The sequence below is a fragment of the Pantherophis guttatus genome, chromosome 2 (assembly GCF_059756535.1).
Source record: "Pantherophis guttatus breed Tessera chromosome 2, ASM5975653v1, whole genome shotgun sequence".
Taxonomy (NCBI): Eukaryota; Metazoa; Chordata; class Lepidosauria; order Squamata; family Colubridae; genus Pantherophis; species Pantherophis guttatus.
In genome coordinates this window covers 141,941,173-141,947,172 of record NC_142064.1, presented here as the reverse complement: position 1 = coordinate 141,947,172, position 6,000 = coordinate 141,941,173, and the positions used below count along the sequence as shown (strand labels likewise).

The window sequence follows — 6,000 nt, the reverse complement described above, 5'->3', positions numbered from 1 at the left end:
GTCCTGAATGAGCATTAAACATTCTCTTTATTTATCTTCGAAATACCATGTATGCTCATGGCATTTCACAGCCAGCCTTCTCCCTGTGTCCTCTTTTCAGGTCATAGGAATGGAAGAAGTTCATTCTTGGAGGAAAAGCAGCTTGTTTGTAAAAGTCCTGCTGTGGGTGTGGGGGCTGCATAAAAGATAAGTAAAAGAATGCTCAGTCAACACTGCAGCTGCAGAAGCTTCTCTGGGTTTATTGTTCTTCTAACCACTGATAGTATCTTCATAGCATCACCAAGCTGCCATTAAACTGATGTTTGCGTGGCACAACAATGGATGGATTTTTCTAGAAGATGCTGTATGTTTCTTGTGGGGAAACAATTTGGGCTACTATGAAAAATACAAGATTTGAAGAGTTAAAATTTCAAGCTTGAAGAGGCTCTTCATCTCACACATTTTTTTAAAAAAGAATGTTTCTTCTCAGCAAACATCAAAGAAAGAACAAGAAAAAGAAAAGCCAGTAGACAGCAAACCCAAACTGATTTTTACTGATCTGCATATCCTTAGTGATCAAATGTCCTACTTAAACAGACAGTTGCCTAAATGGAAAGTCTGTCCTAACATATTAACGATTTTTTTTTAAATGAGACAGAACAGCAAAAATCTTGAAGTTGCCCAATAATGGACATGAACACATATACCAGTTATTTATCAATGTCTTACTTGCTACAGTAAGATGTCATATATATCAACAATCTTATTTTATAAGGCCTTAAAAACTAGAAGGAACATTATAGTTAGTTATATATTTCATCTGTTACATTTTGATAAGCCTCAACAACTGTTGGGCAGGCTGACCTTCTAGAACTTTTCTACTGCCCAGCCCTTGTCAATATTGTAGGAACTGGGCTTTTACAACAAGATAAATATGTATGTACACACACGCTCACTTCTCTTTATTTAGAAATGAAGATGAATGAGGGAAAGAGACCCAGTTTGGTCTAGTGATGAAAACATCAGGCTAGAAATCAGGAGACCATGAGTTCAAGTTCCGTCTTAGCCATTAAAGTCAGCTGGGTGACTTTAGGCCAGTCACACTCACTCAGTCTAACCAGGCCTGTCAAACTGGCAGCCCACTTGCTGGATGCATCACATGCAGGCCACGCCCATCAGGGTCCGCAAAGGCAAAAAAGTCACGTGACATGATCAAGTTTGATACCCATTGGTCTCACAGGGTTGTTGTGGGGAAAACAGGAGGAGGAAGGTGTGTTGGATATGTTTGCCATCTTGAGTTATTTGCAAAAATAATAAAGACAGGGAAGAAAGAAAGAAAGAAAGAAAGAAAGAAAGAAAGAAAGAAAGAAAGAAAGAAAGAAAGAAAGAAAGAAAGGAAGGAAGAAAGAAAAAAGGAAGAAAAAAGGAAGAAAGAAAGAAAAAGAAAGGAAGAAAGAAAAGGAAGGAAGGAAGGAAAATGCAAACGACTTGGGAAGGAACATATATAGAACTGACAGAGTCCAGAAAGAGTGTGACCTAACTATCTATCTCACTTTTAAAAAGCAGAGCAGCACAGTGCAGCACAGCACAGAGCTGCTGTTCAAAAACAAAAAAACAAAAACAAAAGGAATTTTAACCTTTCCTAAGAAAGAAGAATATTTTTTTTTCATAGCCCTGGACATTATGCCCTGGCTTTTGAATGACCAGGGACTGCAAAAGACATAGAACACAAAAGCAAAGCCAAGACTTTCCTGGAGGGAGAGGTTAATAAAGTTAAGAGTTGTATATTATTTCCAAGTATCCAAGGAAACCGCTTTAATTAAACTCTTTTAACTGTAATTTTTACATGACTACGAAAAGCAATTCAGTTTATACATACCACTAAAGCATCGTGTAGTTTGTATTCAGTGGGATGAAGTTGATCAATGTAGCCCTGAATTGCAGACGAAAAAATATATATCTTATTATGTAATTTTATTTATTTCTGTGTGCCTTTGAGTCAGTGTTGACTCCTGGCAATTACTTGGATCTTTGCAGAATGACTGCAGGAAAATTAGGAAACTAGCCACTACAATGATAAACCAGTGTCTTCTCATTAGGCCAACTAATGCTTTGACATCATGACGCATCCACTCACCAAAAGAATAATATACATGTTGATATAAATGAACCCATCTCCATTAGCAAAAGTGTAAAGCAAGGCTATATCCTTGTCCTGCTAATATTCAACTTTTGCATTAATGGCATTGTTGAGAGCTTCCCTAAGCCTGAATTCCATCTTCATTTCTTTGCCAACTGCCTCATCTCTGATCTTCTTTATGTTGATGATGCAGCCATATTGTTTTTAACCAAAATAAGCCTCCAAAGATGCTTTAAAGCTCATTACTTTACCGCTCTAGAGAACACCTCAACATAAATTACTCCAAAACAAAAGTACTGATATTCTCTAGGAAACACTTCAAAGCCCCAACTAGATGGATGTTTAACAGTAAACCAGTGGTGAAACGTAAAATTTGTTACTACCGGTTCTGTGGGCGTGGCTTGGTGGGGAAGGGGTAATGTGACTGGGCGGGCGTGGCCAACTTTTTTTTTTTAACTTTTAAAAGCATTTTTTCTACAACCTCTTCGGCCGAGGAGGTTGTAGAAAAAATGCTTTTAAAAGGCTCTGATGATCCCAGCTGAGCCGCATGATCATCAGAGGCTTTTTTTAAAAAACTTTAAAAGCATTTTCTCGGCTGAAGAAAAAATGCTTTTAAAAGTAAAAAAAAAAAAAGCCTCTGATGATTGCGCAGCTCAGCTGGGCATGGGGGGGGGGTGGGCAGGGATTTTTGCTACCGGTTCCCTGAACCACCTGCCACCCTCACTACCGGATCGGGCGATCCGGTCCAAACCAGGAGCATTTCACCCCTGCAGTAAACTCATCTAATTGAAGCTAAATCCTTTAAATATCTAGATCTCTATTTTCAGTTGTTCTATTCAAACAAGGGACTTTCTATTAAAATCCCCCACAGCATCCCTTGCAATTAACTACATTTGCAGGCCAATTTGTTAACAATGATGCTCCAGAAGCTATTAAACTATTTAAAGCCAAAGTTCTGCATTTGATGCTACATGGTGCTCAGTTGTGTATGTTTAAAGAGTCACCCAGCTTAGAAACAATCCAAAGAAAATTCTTGAAAATCTTGCTACAAGTTTCTAATTCATTTTCCAAGGTTTTAGCATAACTAGAATTAGGCTGCATTTTCCTTGGGACATGATTAAGGTTTTCTCCGCTTAGAGATGTTAACATTCTGGAAAAAAAATCCAGAGAAGAGCAACAAAAATAATATGGGAACTGGAGATTAAAACATATGAAGAACGGTTGCAGGAATTGGGTGTGTCTAATCTAATGAAAAGAAGAAGGACTAGGGGTGACATGATTGCAGTGTTCCAATATCTAAGCGGCTGCCACAAAGAAGAGGGAGTCAAGCTATTCTCCAAAACACCTGAAGGCAGGACAAGAAGCAGTGGATGCAAACTAATCAAGGAGAGAACCAACCTAAAAACAAGGAGAACTTTCCTGACAGTGAGAACAATTAACCAATGGAACTTTTTTTAGGAAAAGATTGGACAGCTATTTGTCTGAAATGGTATGGGGTCTCCTGCATGACAGGAGGTTGGACTAGACCTCCAAGGTCCCTTCCAACTCTTATTCTGTTAAATCTACTGGTGAAGTGTGTTAGTCTTGCCTTGCTGGACAGGTTTTCTTCTGACAAATTAATGATGATTTGGCACATTGCAGTCTTACTTTATCAACACTACCTGTTTTGGGGCTTGGTAAAACCAGAGGTGCTATTCAGCAGGTTCTGACAGGTTCTGGAGAACTGGTAGTGGAAATTTTGAGTAGTTCGGAGAACTGGCAAATATCCCCTCTGGCTGGTCCCAGAGTGGGGCGGGAATGGAGATTTTGCAATATCCTTCCCCCAGGAGTGGGGAGGGAATGGGGATTTTGCAGTATCCTTTCCCTGGAATGAGGTGGGAATGGAGATTTTTGCAGTATCCTTCCCCTGCCACACTCACCAAGCCATGCCCACAGAACCGGTAGTAAAAAAAAATTGAATTCCACTACTGGGTAAAACCCTGATTGAACGAAATTAGAGAATTTGGGATTTAACTAACCAAAATGCCAGGGACAAAGTCTTCCATCACTTTTATAACACAATTGCTTCTCCTTCCTGGTCTATCACAAAATATTTCTTTATCAAGTTACGTGCTCCACGCAGGAGACTATTTAATTTAGCCTGAATTGGAGTACTTCCTATTAGGACAACAACCAGTAGATATATATGGCTCCTCTATGAAAACTGACCTTATTTCAGTTCAGACACAGAGGTAAAATCATGTGCTATTAAAATATCTATTGTACACCCAATGGCAAACAAGTCTGATATTTCCAATGGTTAATCAGTCTAATTACTACTGTGACTATTACCCTTTTTCTTGAGTGACTTCTCTTCAAAAACTTCTAAGAAAGTTGCAAAATTCCTATTGATAGCTATATTTGTTACAAACCATCTGACTAGCATTTTCTCTCAATTGTTAACTTATTTATTGTAATGTATGCAGTGCCTTTATTGTATTTGGTTTTGGAATATAATTAAACACTGATTGATTTTTTTGGTTTGGTCTTGCCTTTTTTCCCTAGAGCTAGAGCTAAGAGAGAAGGACTGTCCAGGGACTAAAGTAGGACTAGAACTCATAGTCACCCAATTTTGTGTCCTACTGCTTTAACCACTACACTAGACTAACCCTCTCCTTCGTCTATCATCTAATCATATATCATATATATTATATATCACACATCACAATTCACAACACATCAAGCATATATCAGTTACATCATATACTGTATCAATTACATATTGCATATCAGTCATATCTTATGTATCTCATATCACATATATCACATAGCATATCTTCAGGGACTGGTTGCATAATCAAACCTTCTGAATCCACAGAATCACCTTGGAGGCTCTGAGAAACTCAGCCTCCTATCTAAGCTGCTAACAAACATTCATGCCTGTCATATTTCCCTGGCATATTTCTGGGTCTTGAAAAGCAGTCTGCACAGTAGGAGCCCCTGAAGTTTAATTCTTTGAAATAAAAACAATTCCAGGTATTCTTAAATAGGGTGGTGCACACTTCAAAAGTGTTTCTGAAGAAGTGCTTCAGACTCATCCAAGCATATCACCTTTCTGCTATTCATTAATTGCAGCCTGACCTTTTGCAGCCTGGAAAAAAAAAAAAAAACGTTACTCCTTTCAGGAATTTACCCACCAAAGTTAACACAGTGACACCTCTCCCCTCCACATCTTACTCAGGAGGAAGCCTGAAAAAAAAGGTAAAACTCCTTTAATGAATGGAAGAAAGTTCTCATGCAAAGTTTGACACATTTCCACCAAAGCATGTTCAAAGCATGCATTGTTGACATTTTTTGAAAAGGGGAAACAAAATAAGCCCCCATCATAGTTTTCTGCATTATTGGCATGCAAAATATTGGAACTTGTGAACTCTTGAGTTGCATTCATGGCTAACTAATATTCAGCAAATTAAGTATAAGTTTTACCAAGCACAGAAATGTAGGATTCTGCATAAGTGGTGCTTTTTTAAAAAAAACTAAACTAAACTAAACTAAACTCTCTTTGAAACTTATAGTTAAATTGAAATTTCAAGGCCAGGTATGAGGGACTCAGAATAAGGTTTTTCCTCAAGAGCTCCTTCAAATCTGTATTCATTTGACATTTTTTAGACAAGCTGTTCAAGGTTGGTACCTGCCTGATTTTGAGTGAAATACAATACAATTCCTTCCCACAGCTATAATTTGACCCTCAGGGCTGCCTGCCGGGTCATTTCTGCTTTCTCGTCTGTCACCAGTTTCGCTTGATGAGAAGCTTCCAAATGTAAAGTACAGAAGGGCAAATTTCAACATAATGAGACTTGGTAAACAGAGAAGCACAATGGCAAGAACATCCATTTAAGGAT

General features: G+C 38.3%; 1 long non-coding RNA gene across 1 annotated transcript in view; it reads right to left on the bottom strand.

The window, feature by feature from the left end:
- Positions 1–1,858: 1,858 nt before the first annotated feature.
- LOC117663122 (uncharacterized) overlaps positions 1,859–6,000 on the bottom strand; it is a 40,709-nt gene continuing 36,567 nt past the window's right edge. The window contains exon 3 of the long non-coding RNA XR_009621595.2: positions 1,859–1,912. This is a non-coding gene — a long non-coding RNA (uncharacterized LOC117663122). The remainder of the gene's footprint in view (positions 1,913–6,000) is intronic.